The sequence below is a fragment of the Panthera leo genome, chromosome Y, assembly GCF_018350215.1.
Source record: "Panthera leo isolate Ple1 chromosome Y, P.leo_Ple1_pat1.1, whole genome shotgun sequence".
Classification (NCBI taxonomy): domain Eukaryota; kingdom Metazoa; phylum Chordata; class Mammalia; order Carnivora; family Felidae; genus Panthera; species Panthera leo.
Genome location: NC_056697.1, coordinates 6,709,907 through 6,727,500, shown reverse-complemented (window position 1 = coordinate 6,727,500; position 17,594 = coordinate 6,709,907). Strand labels below are relative to the sequence as shown.

At 46.3% G+C, this 17,594-nt stretch overlaps 1 protein-coding gene across 5 annotated transcripts in view; it reads right to left on the bottom strand.

The window, feature by feature from the left end:
* The window catches only part of TBL1X (transducin beta like 1 X-linked), a 231,243-nt gene that overhangs the window by 54,545 nt on the left and 159,104 nt on the right, over window positions 1-17,594 (bottom strand). For 3 of the 5 annotated variants that reach the window (XM_042926658.1, XM_042926656.1, XM_042926657.1), the window contains exon 3: window positions 10,873-10,961. The gene's annotated coding sequence lies outside the window, so the exon portion shown is untranslated. Of the gene's footprint in view, window positions 12-10,872; window positions 10,962-17,594 lie in introns of all 5 variants that reach the window. The other 2 variants (XM_042926661.1, XM_042926660.1) reach the window with 2 other exon arrangements.

Below are 17,594 nucleotides of genomic sequence, written 5' to 3'. Positions count from 1 at the left end.
GTCTGATTACACTGAAATCAAGAGAAACCAACAATTAACTGGGTGCTTGGTTGCCACCCCTCCAAGCAATGAATGTGAAGGCAGGGGGGGTTGTTTTGAAGGGTTCACTTCACTTCTTTTGACTCCACGGGGCAAATGGCTGAGATTCATTGGCCAAAAGTTACTGTCTTAGACCAACCTCACCAACTTCCACTCATAAGGGTGGGAAAGAACTTACCTATCCTCTGTTCTCCAAGACAAGACCTAAATCTCACAGATGGATGTTAGAATAAAATGATGGATCTCCCCCCGCTCCCCGAGTTCTGCTGTATAATTTCATATAAAAAAGTGCTCAGGTACTAGAGTATTCAAGTTCACCGGCTCTGAACACAGGGATGCATTCCCAACACAACGTTTCTTCCTTTTTTTCTACTTTTTAAAAATGTTTATTTATTTTTGAGAGAGAAAGAGAGACACAGTGTGAGTGGGGGAGGAGCAGAGAGAGAGGGAGACACAGAATCCGAAGCAGGCTCCAGGCCCCGAGCTGTCAGCACAGAGCCTAACGCGGGGCTCGAACCCGCGAACCACGAGAACATGACCTGAGCCGAAGTCGGACGCTCAACCAACTGGGTCGCCCAGTTGCCCCCGCCAACACAACACTTCTGATTTCAGTGTCAGCAAGGACATTCTGCCTCTCCTGTCACCCGCCTTCCCAGGTGCCATTTTCTGAGGCCATCCATAAGTGAAGACGGAAGGAAGGAGCCCTTGTCCTGTTCTTTACGAAACCCAGTCATAAGCAGTGGCTTAGGCAGTGGGAGTTTCAATGGTAGTGATACCATTTCTCAAGTCCCCCATTCCTGCCTTCGCTTAAACGTGAAATGGCTCTTGCGGATGGAAAAGATGGGTAAGGCAAGGCTGTGAACTCCTTAACATGAGCTGCTCTACATTTCCACAATTTCTACTCCAGGACAGGACGGCCTGAGTTCTCTGTATCAGACGACAGAGGTTCAATCTACATGAATGGTTCAGCTCTATTTCTCGCTCTTCTGGTTTTAATGTGGTAAAATATACATCACATACAATTTACTATCATAACCTTCCGATGTACAATTCGCTGTCACTGAGTACATTCACGCTGTTGCGCAACCATCCCCATCATCATCTCCAGAACTTTCTCATCTTCCCACACCGGAACTCTGTCCCCACTGAACACTCACTCCACATTTCCCCCTCCCCCTGGTCCCTGGCACCCACTCTTCTGTCCACTGTTTGTCTTTGTGAGCTGGACTCCTCCAGCTTTTTAACGTATATGCTTCAAGGTCACAAAAGTGGAACCGTCTGAAACCACCAGTTTGATTTTAAGGGGAAGAGAAAGCACACCGGGGCCACAGGTCATTTCTCGTGGGTCCTCGTGACCCCATCGCGTCCGCTTTCCAGAAGGACAGATACACGTGGATGCTCATGCCCCTCAGAGGAGGCTGTGGGCTCCACACTCACCGGGCCAATTCAGCATGGCCCACGTGTGCCAGTTTTCAAGGCCTTTCCCGCCACTCGTCCTTCTGCCGAAATAACAATCCCACGATGAACGAACCCCCCGACTTCACCTCGCCCTGGCTCCCTCCATCAAACACTCAGATATCTGAAGCGAGAACAGAGGTAAAGGCACATTTCACATGGGGGTGGGGTGGGGCTGAACGGTCTCCGGAGGCCTTGTGACATCGCGAATCACATCTCAGCCCTAACGCTTGCTGTGCACTTGATTCAACTGTCAGCACTGTGTCTTGTTTCCTACGTGCTCCTCCTGGGAAAGAAAGGTCTGCGAAGAGGCCGGGAAGCCTTCACACTGCAAAGCAGCAGCTCACGTCACACAAGCATGACTGGATCCTATACCGGAACTTACCGAAATCCCACTGCAAATAACAACGCGCACAAATGGTCTGCCCGGCATTTTCTGTGTGTAAGGAGATGGTGTAAGAGGGGGTGATAGAACCAAGTTCTGGGTGTCTACCATATTCAAGGTATGGTGTTTAGAAATACTAGGGATTAAACAAATGCACACACAACCTGTCTTTAAGCTATTTAGTAAGACATCTACGCAAACAACGAAGGGCTCCAATAGTTAAGCCCCCGAAAGTATTATGGACGGCCTCCAACTTCTGAGAAGGGAAGGTCTGGCAGAGGGGAAACACAATTCCTGTTGATGAAGATGAGGTCGGGGGAGAAACATGGGAATAGGAAGAGAAAAGCTGCACAGGAGCCGTGTGTGTGTGTGTGTGTGTGTGTGTGTGTGTGTGTGTGTGAGTGTGTGTATGTGTGTGCACGCACGCACGTGTGCCTGAGGGGGCTGCCTACAAGAAGGATTTTGACCTTTTATGATATACCAAATGCTCCCCCAGACCCAGCGCAGGAAGACCGCCATCTGATAAGCTGGTGTCTATGAAACGCCATCGATGTCTATTATGTTGGGTAGAAGCCGGCCTATGTCCTCTCTCCACTCTGGAAGAACACTTTTAGCGGGCGCATGAGGTCTGTGCTGGCTGCAATAAAGTCAGGGTCAAAGCATGGGATTCATGCAGGATACAGGGGGCCTGGTGGCTAAGGGCCAGAAACTCCAATTTGTAATCATAATGCTATTGCTTTCTAGCTCCAGGTTGGCGGCCAGGTGACAGGACTCTGTTTCTCATCTCCAAACTGAGGACAGCAATAGCCCCTATGCCTGGAAGAGGCTGCGAGGGTTAAACGCTTTTCTGTAAATTCTCAGAGCAGGGCCTCCTGCACAGTAGAGATCCAGGATGTGGCAGCTCGTCCTCCCATCCAGCTGACTGTGCGCATCCCCAAAGAGCGACCAAAACGGGCCTTCTGGAGGGATCGGCAGGACACCCCACCCTCACTAAATGGACTCAGAGCAGCTCTCCTGGGAACAGTTAATCGGTGATCTCCAAACCCGCAAGCGGAACTTCTAAAACCCGTCGAAGAAAGCACGATGCACAGAGGCCTCACGGTGTGTATTCCTTTCCTAACATAGATGCGTTGGAGATACAAGACGACTGTTTTCCTTCCTTCCTTCCTTCCTTCCTTTTCTTTCTTTCTCTCTTTCTTCTTTCTTCCTTCCTTCCTTTCTCTTTCTTTTTTCTTTCTTTCTTAATATTTTTCATGTTTTTATTTATTTTTGAGAAAGAGTGTAAGCAGGGGAGGGGCAGAGAGAGGAGGAGACACAGAACCAGAAGCAGCCTCCAGGCTCTGAGCTGTCAGCACAGAGCCCGACGCGGGGCTTGAACTCACACACAGTGAGATCATGACCTGAGCCGAAGTCGGATGCTTAACCGACTGAACCACCCAAGCGCCCCAACACAAGGCAACTTTCAACACCTCACCGGTTCGGGAACAGCATCTGTTTCCAGCCCCAGTTCTGAGAACTCCCATGGATGCTCTCCAACCGCTCCAGTTCTAGAATAAAAGAAAGCTTTGGGGGCCCTGGGACAGCTCCTTGGCCTCAAACACGTGGAAAAACAAAGCAAAAAATAACCTCCCAAATAGAGGGGTTCTTAATTAGGGCAGTTGTGTTTACTTTCTTGCCTGACCCAGTTGTGACATGAGGCCCCTTAACTGGCTGATCTGAGCTGTTCATTGCACGGGGAAGGCCCCAGCACTCCCTGGTTGAGCTGCTCCCAGACCAGAGCGGTGGAGGCAGGGGCAGTGGAGACCTGAGCTGTAGAGACGGGAGCAGTGGAGGCGGGGTGGTGGAGACCCAAGAGTGTGGCCCATGGCATGTCTGTGGTGCCTGCGAAGGGAAGCATGCCAGCCCATGCAGCGATTTGGGCAGAAGAGCCTTCGAGAAACCGAAGGCGAGTTTCTTCATTTTGCAATTTGATTGCAAGGTGGCAGAAACTCCTATTCACCACGGCTCCCTTCCCAAATTAGTTAGTTCAAAGTTCAGCCGCAAGAGAAATATCGTTTAAGGGTTTCGTTTTATTTAGCAGGGAGAGGGCTGCCCCAAACATCAAGTTGGAACTGCCACTTGATTACCTTAAAGATATGACCACAAGGGACCTATGTGGGAGCTGGCCTTGTCCCCAGATAGAGAGCAAAACACACATGCATTAAAGGAGGAAATTAGGTCCTAATCTGATACCATTACAGGGGAAAGTTTCTCTGTTAACAATCTGCCCCATTATGAAATAGTCTCTTAAAATCTTTTAAAGCAGCCCTTTTTCTCCAGGGATGGAAGAAAAGTTTGTCTCATTTCTCGTTCCCTATTAGCCTGCTGGCGTGGATGCTGGAAGAATCCATTGGGTTCAAGTAATCTGGAAAAGACTCAGGTCTCTGGGACCTGTCTCTCTGCAGCCCTAGGACCAAGAGCCAGAGCCACCAGAAAATCTGTTGGCAATGACCTTATCATCCAAAAGGCACCTTCTCTCTTTCTTCGTGGACATTCTGGCTTCAACACAGTGGGTCTTAACTTGCTGACTGCTTCCCCCAGGACGTCTTCCTCCCTTCAAACGGGAACTGGGTTTACTTTTATTTTACAATCAGTGGTCAGTGTAAGAGGAAATTTTTTTTTAGTTAAAATTTTTTTTTCATGTTTGTTTATTTTTCAGGGAGAGAGACAGAGCACGAGCAGGAGAGGGGCAGAGAGAGGGAGACGCACAATCGGAACCAGGCTCCAGGCTCCGAGCTGTCAGCACCGAGCCTGACATGGGGCTCGAACTTACGGACCATGAAATCATGACCTGAGCCAAAGTCGGATGCTTCACGGACAGACCCACCACCCACGTGCCCCAAATTGTTAATGCACGTATTAACATTTACATACAATCCTTTTCTAAAACCTGCTTGGGGACCACCTTATTTTGGAGATGAAACAGACTGGTCTTATCACTTTGCATTAATTCTTTCTCCCATGTGACTGTAATTAAGCCAACGTGTAGCTGTTGAAATACTTCGCTGTTCAATGACAAGAGGGTTCAATGAATTACGGCATTTACGGTTCGACCCCAATTATAGGCAAATATACACATGGAAAATGTTGGGGGGGGGGAATACATGAAAACATGAACAGTGGTTTCATCTTGACCGCTTTCTTTCTAGACTTACCATCGTTTACCAGTGAGTATATGTATATATTATTTCACAGTAATAAAAGATACCTAAAGAAAAGATTTTCCACTCATCTCACAGTTCTTTACTTATTTGCACTCAGATGGCCCAAACCTATACATCAAATCAAACAACTATTATTTTATTACCAGAGTTACGACCAACAATATACTACCATTTAAATACGGGAATAAGCCAGGGGAATGAGGTGAAGTCCCGAAAAGAATATACTTCATGACTGGGGAAAACATCTATGATACAGAGTTAGATACAAAAAAAGCAGGTTTCAAATGCACACGATGATAAATTTTGTTTTGTATACACACGTGTGCACGCACGCGCCCACACACACAAATGGAAGAGAACCCTCCAAAAGAGTCTCACATCTAGTCCTGGGGGTGGAATTTTGCTAGATTTATCTATGTGCGCTTTTTGTATTTTCCAAATTTTCTCCTATGCACATGAACTGTTTTCACATTCATTAAAATGTAATTAAAACCTGGCACAGAGTCTCCAGAAATAATCTGCATGAGAAAGACTCCGCGCTTCTAAGAAGGAAATGAGGCTTCAGGGTGGGGAGGACAGAGAGGAGGGGCTCTCTTCGTAGAAACATAATGCTGTTCTTCAGGGAATAAAAAACATCCCCGGGTGAGGCATTCAGAAAGGGCCCTTTCTGTGCTTAGCCGCCCTTCTGGGTTAATTAATGGCTTGCCGGGGCCTTCAAGTGCACGTCAAAGGCAGATGCTGACGTGACAGGAAAGGCGTCCAGTCCTTGGTCCTTGGGGTTACCTCCAAAACCATCTGTGTGCCTCCCAAGTGGCCACGGAGTCCTCTCAAACTCTGTGCACTTGCCACTGTATTTGCTTACACATCTCTCTCTGCCTGTCCAGGAGGAAGTCTTCCTAAAAGTGCCCAATCTAGTAACAGCAAACCACTGCGGCTTCTCGCTGTGACGGTGTGCGTCCCAAGACCAGACAATGTACAATCTCCCTTTTCTTTTCTTCCCCCCACTCTCCAGACTAAAATGCAAGTTCATGCACCCAAGATTTCCAAGCAGACTGCCTTGGAGACATAACAGTACTCTTTTTCTAATGACTTTGGTTTAAGCCAACACTTCCAATTAATCTGTACATCGATTTACAAATTTAATTATCTTCAAGACTGAGAAGTTGGAAACAGCTTCTCTACAATGTACACTAGGCCCTCAAACAGATTTTAGGAAGACATACAGGCTGGCTACGCGATCTCTAACACACTCTGACTTTCACCCACTTACACAGGATTTATTTTGGCCTTTAGAGCTCCCTTTCCTGTGTTAGGGAGTCATGGGCTCATATAACATGGCCTCTGGAGTTTTGAAAAATAAACCCCGTGGCTTTCTCTATAAATATAAAAGCAGGCAATGCCTCACCCATTCACGTGGTATAGAACTCCTAAGTCGTCATATAACAGCATCTTTTCACGTTTCAGTTTAAATGAAGAACAAAAATATAATAAAATAAAAAAAACACTTAAAATATCATGACTCTAAGCATTAGATGAGAATGCAATGATCCTCCTATTTATGTCGGCAAATGTAGAACTAAATTTTTATCATCAAATGCTCTGCAACTTACATTTTCACAGCCACAAGGCTGGTAAGATTTAGGGGCAGCTGTGTGGCTCAGTCAGTTAAGCGTCTGACTTCAGCTCAGGTCATGATCTCATGGTTTGTGGGTTTGAGCCCCGTGTCGGGCTCTGTGCTGACAGCTCACAGCCTGGAGCCTGTTTCGGATTCTGTGTCTCCCTCTCTCTCTGCCCCTCCCCTGCTCATGCTCTGTCTCTGTCTCAAAATTAATAAAAACATTTAAAAAATAAATAAAGAAAAAAGAAAAATTTTAGGGGTGCCTGGGTGGCTCAGTTGGTTAAGCATCCAACTTTGGCTCATGATCTCACGGTCCGTGAGTTCGAGCCCTGTGTCGCGCTCTGTGCTGACAGCTCGGAGCCTGGAGCCTGCCTCGGATTCTGTGTCTCCCTCTCTCTCTGCCTCTCCCCTGCTCGTTCTCTCTCTCGCTCTCTTTCTCTCTCAAAAATAAATAAACATTAAAAAAAAAAAAAACCAGGCTGGTAAGATTTAAAATTCAAAATAAAGCACTGACAGGAATAGTGAGTGGGCGTGGCAAATCTCGGTACTACTGACATCTGGGACCAACTAAGTCTCCGTGGTGGGGGCTCCCCTGAGCACCGTCGGAGGCCCAGCAGCATCCCTGGCCTCTGCCCACTAGATGCCAGGAGCGCCCTCCCCCTGAAAAACGTGTCCAGGCGTGGCCAAGTGTCCTCCCCGCTCCCTACCGCCCCGGGGAGGGGCGAGGAGCTGCCTCTGACTGAGAACCTTCCGGTCAGGGCCACTTCTCATTACATGGCGGGAAGGCCCCCAAATTCCTCAAAGCCTTCGCTCCCTGAACACGTGCAGCACCTCTGCTAAGCGACCGCAGTTTGGCGTCTGTCTGAACCCGGTCACGGGCCCTCCAGAACCACGCTTGCGGGTTACTCCAGTTCAAAAGGCACAAGTCAGAAGAGGGAGAAATACAACAGGTGCGTTTCTCCAGGCTCCAGTCCGCCGACTGCGGCCTGCAGGCCACGCCCCCCTGCTGCTTCCCCTCGTGGGGCCCGCGAGCTACGAAGAGGTTTTACATTTCTAAATGGTTGAAGAGGAAATCAAAAGAATCATATTGTATGACCCATGAAATTGAGAGGACATTCCAATTCCAGTGTCCATAAATAAAGTTTTATTGGCACTCGGCCACGTTCACTCATTTACGGGTGATCGATAGCTCCTTTTACACAAGAGCACAGTTGAGTGGCTGTGACAGAGACTGGCTGGCCCTCAAAGCCTAAACTACTTACTCTCGTCCCTGACAGAAAATGCTGCCCCTGCTCCCCGTTTCCCTGCTCCACCGAAGACGACAACCGCCCTGTCTGTTCCCAGCTTGAAAGCTAGCTGTCTGCTAAGTGGAGGTGATGCCCCCAACTGTGGATGCTCTCATGAACAAACCAACCGCTTTCAAAGTGAGAGCAGGTGGGGCACCTGGGTGGCTCCTTCCCTTAAGCGTCCAGAGCCTGGAGCCTGCTTCGGATTCTGTGTCTCCCTTTCTGTCTGCCCCCACCCCCCCAAAAAAATAAATAAAAAAGTTTAAAAAATTAAAATATTAAAAGTAAGAGCAGGAAACACCATTGCCACGGTCAGCTGTGAATGGCTTTCAAAGGAGCACACGTGTAGAAATTAGGTAAATCTAAGGGAGCTTATGATCAGTTGTCACTTTCTGACACACAGCACCCAACACACAGAAAGGGGATGTGATTCACAGATGATTCCCAATCTTACTCATGCACGATAGGTACTGTGGTCAGTACTCAACAGAGTGCCTTTCCTCGCATCATCCCAAATGACCGTGCGCATCTTACAAACTTCCCAATGAATTATCAAAGGCTGCCAAAAAAAAAACCACACAAAACACACCAAAACAAAAAACCCAAAACCCAAAGTCATCTATAAAGCTCAAAACCAGTGCATCATACACAGTAGGAATTCAATGTAAGCTCCATTCAATGGAACCTTGTGTTCCCGAAGTACGGAGTTAAATCCCAGTCAAAACACTGATGACCAACGGACCTCTCCCAGCTTCTCTCTGACATTTAGAAGCTGATTCAACTACATTTCAAAAAATACTCATGGAGAAGCCTGGCAGTTCACCACAATTCTAAACACAGTTACCATACAACCTAGCAATTCTCCTCTCTGATATATACCCAAGAGAAATGGAGACAGACGTCTGCACAAAAACTTGTACCCAAACGTTCAGAGCAGCATTATTCATAACTGAAAGGGAAATGCAACTCAAATGTCCACCAACTGATGGATCAACAAACGACGTGGTATAACCCTACGATGGAATATTCTTCGGCCATAAGAAAGATTCATGCTGCAACATGGGTGAACCCTGAAAATATATTAGGTCAAAGCCAATCACAAGCTCAACTTAATTAACATCTTACAAATTTTTGTTTATTTTGAGAGAACACGCGCACATACAAGTGGGAGAAGGGCAGGGAGAGGGAGAGAGAATCCCAAGCAGGCTCCACACTGTCAGTGCAGAGCCTCATATGGGGCTCGAACTCATTGAACCGTGAGATCATGACCTGAGCTGAAACCAAGAGTCGTACGCGTAACTGACTGGGCCATCCAGATGCTCCTACAAATTTATGTTCTCATTAGCAAACGATAGTTTTCAAATATTTGAGTAAAATATCAACATTCTTACACATTTAGGGACTCCTGGGTGGCTCAGGTGGTTAAATGTCCTACTTTGGCTCACGTCATGATCCCAGGGATGGTGAGTTCAAGCCCCGCGTTGGGCTATGTGCTGAATGAAAGCACAGGGCCCGCTTCAGATCCTCTGTCCCCATCTCTCTCTGCCCCTCCCCTACTCGTGTGCACATGTGCTCCCTCTCTCTCAAAAATAAACATTTTAAAAAGTATGTTAAAAAAATTTTTTTAAAGATTCTTACATGTTTACTTTGTTAAACAGTTTTGCCTTACTTGGCTTTAAACAAAAAAATACCTCAATAAGATTCTTCGGTTAAATCTAGGACTAGGATCACTTTAGTTCCAATTGAGTTTTTTTTAAAGCAATAAGCAAAAGTCTTGCCCAAATTTCCATCTTTATGTATTTAAGATTGTAAAGGTTCTGTGGGTTTTATTATTTTTACGAAGAATAGAGAGAGACAAAATTGTAAATATAAAAAGTAAATAATACAGGAAACACCAAAAAGTAAATAATAAAATCAAACCCTAAAATCCCACCTACCAAACAATGACAACTTTTGTAGAACTGGCCATCAGGTTTAGTTTGGCACATGGGCTTCAACTCTCGGCGTCTGTTTGATTTGCTCTTCTAGAAATTTTATCATCTCCTAGATATGTAAGTAATAACCCCATGTTGTTCTAATAAGTTTTCAAGGTTAACCAGCTAGTCAATTTGCAGATACAAACAAATTACGTTAAGAAACTAATAAAGTCCAGGGGCGCTTGGCTGGCTCAGTGAGTAGAGCATGGGACTCTCGATCTCAGGACTGTAAATGTGAGCCCCACGTTGGGTAGAGAAATTACTTAAAAAAAATAAAATTAGGGGCGCCTGGGTAGCTCAGTCAGTTAAGTGTCTGACTTCGGCTCAGGTCATGACCTCAAGGTTAACGTGTTTGAGCCCCTCGCTGGGCTCTGTGCTGACAGCTCAGAGCCTGCAGCCTGCTTCGGATCCTGTATCTCCCTTTCTCTCTGCCCTTTCCCCCCACAAAATAAATAAACATTAAAACATTTTTAATAAATAAAAATAAAAATAAAAAATCTTAAAAAAAATAAACCAATAAAGCACAAAATTAAGATACAGGAGATAAAAACGTATACCCGTGTGCCTGATTATAATGAATCTCTTGGCTTAATTTTAATTCACAATGCTGACACTGGTTTTAGAAGGTGTCATGCTCTCCTGGTAAGACCCAGAAAAGTTTAGAAGAGCTGGTTCATTATCCAAATTCATTGAAGGCAATAAAAGGCGAATTCATCATTTAGAATTAACCATATAGCCTGTAACGATTTCGTGGTGTTCCATCTACTGCCTTCAATGTCAGCAAGGAGGAGCCCCTGCAACTTGAAAACATGCCACTTTAAAACAGACAGTGTCCAATTCTGGCACCTTCCACTTCTCCAAGGGGCTTCAGGTGAAAGGACAAAGACCCAACAGCATGTGGGTTGCTCACCTTTACGGTGACTTCATGTGTAGACCTCGGGACCAGTGAGCTCCCCAGCATCCGATCAGATAAACTGCCAACCGGCCGCCAGGACCTGCCTGGGGAGAAACGAGAAGATTTGAAGAAAAAAGTTAAAATTCTTTGGGAATGATTCACCTCTGGCCTCTCCTATTTCTTCTTTGTTTTCTTTTTCAAATCGGTGACATTGTTTTCCTTTTAAATCTCAGCTCAAACGAAACACATTTTATGATGTTATAATCTCCATCTTCCACTTGAACACAGACTATGCAGTTTTACCTGCAAAGTGAAAGAGGGGAAGGAGAATGGCCAGTCGGTACTGAACACGTAGAAATCCTGGAAGGAAAGTCTCTAAGGAAATAATCAGTTTTGGTTCAGACAATGCTACTGCTCTCCTTTAATGATAACCAATGCCTATCTGAAATACCTTTGTTTTAGGAACTGTGTCATATGCAACCAGGAAACTAAACCATACACATCTCTAAGAGAAGAAAACACGATTTAAGGAAACTTTATAGACATTGTTCACACTAACGTTTGTAACGGTCTTGCACGCATGTCCATGGGGTACACCCTCCGGTATACTGTGCTCATCAACACACAGGAGTAACATTACAATCTCTTTTTTCCCTGGGGTGCCTCGGTGGCTCAGTCGGTTAAGCATCTGACTTTGGCTCGGGTCACGATCTTGTGGTTCGTGGGTTAGAGCTCCGCGTCGGGCTCTGTTCGGACAGCTCAGAGCCCGAAGCCTGCTTTCTCGGTCTCCTCCTCTCTCTGTCCCTCACCCGCTCACGCTCACTCGTGTGCTCACTAACTCTCTCTCTCTCATAAACATTAAAAGAATTAAAAAACAAAAAAAGAATCTTTTTTTTTCCTTTGGCTTCCCTAAAGTAAAGCAAAAGAAAAGCATATGGATTCAAAGCATCTCGATGTATCCATTACTGTTTCCATACATTTCAATTCCACCCAAATGCCACCATTCGCGATTCTCAAGAAGCCAGGTGTTCAGCTTATAAGGGGACTTCGTATCAAAATCTTGTTTGTACGTTTCAGTCAATATAAACACTACACAGTCAACCAGAATTTACGGAACAGTATTTACCTTCTTCCTCATGAGATTTCTTTGGTTGTGAATGGATCCAGCCTCCTACATTTAAATTACCTACTACAGTCTATAAGCTCAAAATCTAAGGAAATTAACTGCCCGTTATTTTCTCTAAATTCTTGTTCAATCACCTTAAGTGATAATAAAAAGGTGCCAGGGTTAATATAATTCAATTCCACAAGTGAAGCTATGAGTAATGGTGTTTCTTTTTAGTGAATGCAGAGCCTTGTAAAATGTTTTAAGGAAATTCAAGTAAATTAGTCCCACTGAGTCATGTTTATAGCTATGCTGTTCAAAGAAAGGAGGCTAAAACGATTTTATAGGTAGGTTCACAGGCCGTTAAGTTTCATTACAGTACATTTAAAAAAAGTCATAAGGATATGTAAGATAAAAGTAATAATCAGGGCTATTTAAAAAAAACTACCACAGGGGGCGCCTGGGTGGCATCCAACTCTTGATTTCGGCTCAGGTCATGATCTCATGGCAGGGAGATCAAACCCTGTGTCAGACTGCACTGAGTGTGGACCCTACTTAAGATTCTCTCTCTCCCTCTCCCCCTGCCCCTCCCCTGCTCACACACTCCCTCTCTCAAACACAAAACAAAACAAAAAACCTACCACTGAAGAAGAGAGATTCAAATAAAATCCCCTTACAACTCTCTGAATAGGAATTATTCACCAGAGTGAAGCAGGCATAAAGGAATATTGATTCTGTTTATAAGATACAAATACATTTCATTCTGAAAACACTTCTGTAGTAGAAATAAAACAGGACAATACTCCTTATAGTACCTGAAGCAGAAAACAAATTATTAGTTTAGGGACTGAGTTGAAAATTACCACAGGGGGAAAAAAATAGCCTTGTGATGAAATTGCTAAATACCACAAAGTATCAAAATATGAGCAGATGTCACCACAATAAGCCCCAAATTGCTCGGGAATTAAAACGCTAAAATCCGTAATAATTCAATAAGTAATTAATATATAAACAGCTCTTATTACAAGCTGTTCAGAAAAACCTTTAGAATCAAATTCTTATTCTTTGGTCCAAAACAGATGGTAACTCACAAATTAGTGTCTTGGAATTGAAGATTATCTTTTATATATGTTGTTAGACTCAGTAAGTGTAATTAACATCATCTGTGTGTTACAAACACACAAAAAAGGGAAAATATGACTGGTTGATAACATTCTTCTGCTTATGCAACATGTCAAAATTAATTAGTTTATTGATAGAAACAACAAATTAAGATGATAAAGCTGATCTTCTAATACCTAATCATAACTGATTTTCCCATTATTGTTACCCAAACGGAACCATTACCAATAATCACCAATGGCAAAAAAGGTTCACGTCCTGCAAAGTCTGTGTGTGAAATGCCAATCATTTTAACCAATGCAACACACAAGGTAACAATAAACGCGAAAAGGACTGCACGATTTTCTGGTTGCTCCTCAGCTCTTGGCAAGGCATGGGGTAGACACATCCTGGCAGTCCGTCCACGTAGGAGGTACAGAGCCTCAAGACATTCACAGTGTTGCACAAACATCCACTCTGTCAAGTCCCAAAACATTTCCGTGGCTCCAAAAGGAAACCTTGTACTCATTAAGCAGTCCCTCTTCTCCTCACTCCCTCTCCCGGCTCTGGCAACCTCCAGCCTACCCTCTGTCTCTCTGGCTTTGCCTATTCTGAGCATTTCACATAAATGGAAGAAACAATACCTTCTGTGTCGGGCATCTTTCACTCGGCATCGTGTTTTCAAGGTTCAGCCATGATGCAGCCTGCCCTGGGACCTCATTCCTTTCTGTGGCTGAACAGGATTCTACTGTATGGATGAACTTCATCTTGTTCATCCGTCCATCAGTTCAAGGGCATCTTGGCTTCTGTGAACGGTGTCGCTATGCACATTCGCACGCCAAGTGTTTGAGGCCCTGTTTTCCATCCCTTCGGATGTATACCGGGGAGGGGAATTGCCCTATAGCATTTTGCCTTCTTCCTCCTTTGTTGGAGCCGCATCCTCTCTAGGACTGACAGATGCCAACAGGACGGGCAGAGGGAAGGAGCTCAGCGAGCAGGGGCCTGGGGACGGGAGCCGACCGCTAGCCGGGGACAGGCAGGGAGGTCTGCACGGGGAGCAGGGTGCAGGAGGGAGCCCGGGTACCCGCCAGCACGACAGCTACAGCTGGTAAATGGCTCTGCGCGGCAAACACCGCGACAAAGAATAAGTCACTATTTCTCTGCTCGGAGCAAAGCACATTACTCTCCTGTTCAGGATCTTCACGAAGTGTCAGGCATCAGAGAAACCGGATTTGTTTTGTTTTGCCGCCGCCCCTCGCCCACTCCCCCCCCTCCCCCAATCCCGGCTTTAGCACCCAAGTTGTGACTTCAGACCTGCTCACATTCCTGGACAGATCCATCAAGGGCCACTTGGGTTGACAATGGTTGCCCAGGTGACTTCGCAGATTTAATACCGAGACTTTGTATGGACACAGGCACGTAATACTGAATAAAAGCATACAATTAGTACAGCATATCCGTACTTTAACACAGTGGTTCTGCCTGGGGCGACTGTGTCTTCCACCCCTGGATATGTCAGGCACGGTCTGCAGACGTTGTCGGCTGTCACAACCGGAGGAGGAGGAGGTCCAATGACCACTACCGGGGAGAGACCAGGGATGCCGCTGGACATCCTACAACTCACAGGACAGCCTACCCGCAAGAAAGTCTGACTCGCGGCAAAATGTCAATAATGCCAAGGTGGAGAAACCTGAACAAAACAGATTTGAGACTCCCCGAGTTCTCTCCGTGACTCCTAATTTCTACGGTGAAATACTAGAAGGTGAATAACACTTTCAGGCAGGTCTTAGATTCAGAAAGAAGTGTCTAGGGGAAGCTTCCATAGACCATCATAATGCCTCCTTCCTGGTTGCCCGAGTTATAAAACAAAGCCAACAGCCCACGTGGATCGCTAAGGCAAAGGGACAAAGCATATGTTCTTACTGATCATAAATTAAATGCTTGATTCTATCTCTTGGTAGAATCGAATTCAATCTGCACAATAAAGGGTGTTTTTTGTCTATTTATTTTAAGAGACAGAGCAAGTGGGGGAGGGGTAGAGAGAGAGGGAGAGAGAATCCCAAGTAGCCTCCGCACCGTCAGGGCGAAGCCCGATGTGGGGCTTGAACTCACAAACTGTGAGATCATGATCTGAGCCGAAAGCAAGAGCTGAACATTTAACCCACTGAGTCACCCAGGCGCCCCTTCAACGTGTGTTTATTTTTGAGAGACAGAGCATGAACGGGGAGGGGCGGGGGTGGGACAGAGGATCCGGAGCAGACTGTGCGCTGACGGCAGTGAACCCCACATGGGGCTTGAACTCATGAACCGTGAGATCGTCACCTGAGCCAAAGTCGGACGCCTAACTGACTAAGCCACCCAGGCGCCCTGTCGATGCGGCTGTTTTTTAAACTGCCCATGGAGCAGGACAGAGGCCTCCTACCGACAGCCAGCACCGCCTGCCAGCCACGTGAGGGAGGCACCACGGAAGCAGGTAACCCAGCCCTGGTGAAACCCTCAGAAGACCGCAGCCCCAGGGTGGCCTCTTCAGTGCCACGTCACAGGGGCCCGAGCCAGGCCCACCCTGCTGAGTCACACTGGCATTCCTCGGCCTCGGGACCCAACTCATGGTGAAGGGCAGGTCAGACACCTGACCGGGGCCAGGCGCCCTTCCTTCAGCAAGTGCGTGTGATCATTATCCACAGGCTGGGGACGGTGACGGGCAGAGCTGCGCCACGGAAGCCTAAAACCAAATGAGCTGGGGAGCCCGACAACTAGAGGTCCGAATGCACCAAAGCGACAGAACGATGTTTTCCGGGCTGTCCGTGCACGTCTGGTCTGCGTCAGCTGAGAAACGGTTCCACGATCCAATCGGATGGGACACACTGGGTTTCGTGAAGTTATTAACAAACAAGAATAGTGGTTCACGCGAAAGTGCACCTATCGTCTGCCCAGCTCTGTTCCAAGTGCCACAAACTCATTTGATCCTTTATTAAATAACGGAAGAAGCCCACCTACCAGAATCACACCGTGTTTCCAGTGCTGCACCCCAGGTCCCGCCAGCAAGCACATCACACCAGGTGACCCCACACAAGAAATATCATTCTGCTGTCACGGTTCCCTCACGGCTCGGACCTGCAGGCAGCAGGAACTCTGGGAAGCCCCTTCCTCCTCGAGCTTCACTTCGAGCTGCTCCTCCCTGTATCCCTGTATGGCCCCCCCCCCCGGGGTGACGACACCCCACGGCCAATACGCTGTGGTTTGCCACGCTCCCAAAGCCCTCTCCGAACGGCTTGCCAGCAATATGCTGACATTCAGAAGACAGAGCTCTGATGGACTCTGAACACGTCAGTCACTAGACCTTCCAAAAAATTGAGGTTTTCCTGTTGGAAGACTGGGTGTTCTCCAACAGAAATATGAAAACACACTTTTCAGACTTTGGACGTATGAAATCTAAAGACGACGGTACTTGACTAAAACGAAGACAAGTGTGCCCAGATGGTAATGACCGATAAAAATAAATGTTACTTTTGATATTATAATAGTATCAAGAAATAGGGCAGTTCTAGATAAGCCTTCTCCGTCGGGAATTAATCAGGCCACCATTCCCATTTCTCTTCTGACTCACTGAACTAGGAAAACGGGTACCGCGAAGTGAAAAGTCACAACGCATGGATTATTTCCTCCTCTTTTTTTTTTTTTTAAAGCTCACTTTTGGAAAACCCTTAATTCGGGTGGATTAAGTGTTGCCACTGTAAGTAAAGGTTTACCTTTCTGTTAATGCATAAACCCTAAGTGAGACCCCAAAGGGGCGCCTTCCCTTTTCAAGTTATGCTTATGACCTAGAAAAACTTTCTTGTATTGTTAGTGATAAAGGCTAGTAATTTTGTACATAAATTCCAAGGGGCTAACCTCTGATGTCCTTCAAAAATCAGCTTATATGTCATAAACACATAAGGTAAAAACAAGGACCACCTTAAAAGATTTTTCTTTTTTAATTTTTTTTAATGTTTATTTATTTTTGAAGAAAGAGAGTGTGAGCAGGGGAGGAGCAGAGACAGAGAGAGACACAGAACCCCAAGTAGGTTCCAGACTCAGCCGTCATCACAGAGCCCGACACGGGGCTCAAACTCATGAGCTGTGAGATCATCACCTGGGCTGAAGTCAGACGCTTAACCGACTGAGCCATCCAGACGACCCAATGTTTGTTTATATCATTTTTTAGAGAGTGAGAGAGAGAGAGAGAGAGATAGAGAAACAGACAGAGGCAGGGGGTAAGCAGAGGAGGGGCAGAGGGAGAGAGGGAGACACAGAATCCGAAGCAGGATCCAGGCTCTGAGCTGTCAGCACAGAGCCCGACGTGGGGCTTAAACTCATGAGCTGCGAGATCATGACCTGGGCTGAAGTTGGACGCTTAACCAACAAAGCCACTCGGGCGCCCCAAAACGTTTTTCTTTTAAAAATAGTCTGCAGGGGCACCTGGGTGGGTCAGTCGGCTAAGGGTCTGACTTTGGCTCAGGTCATGATCTCGCAGTTTGTGGGTCTGAGCCCT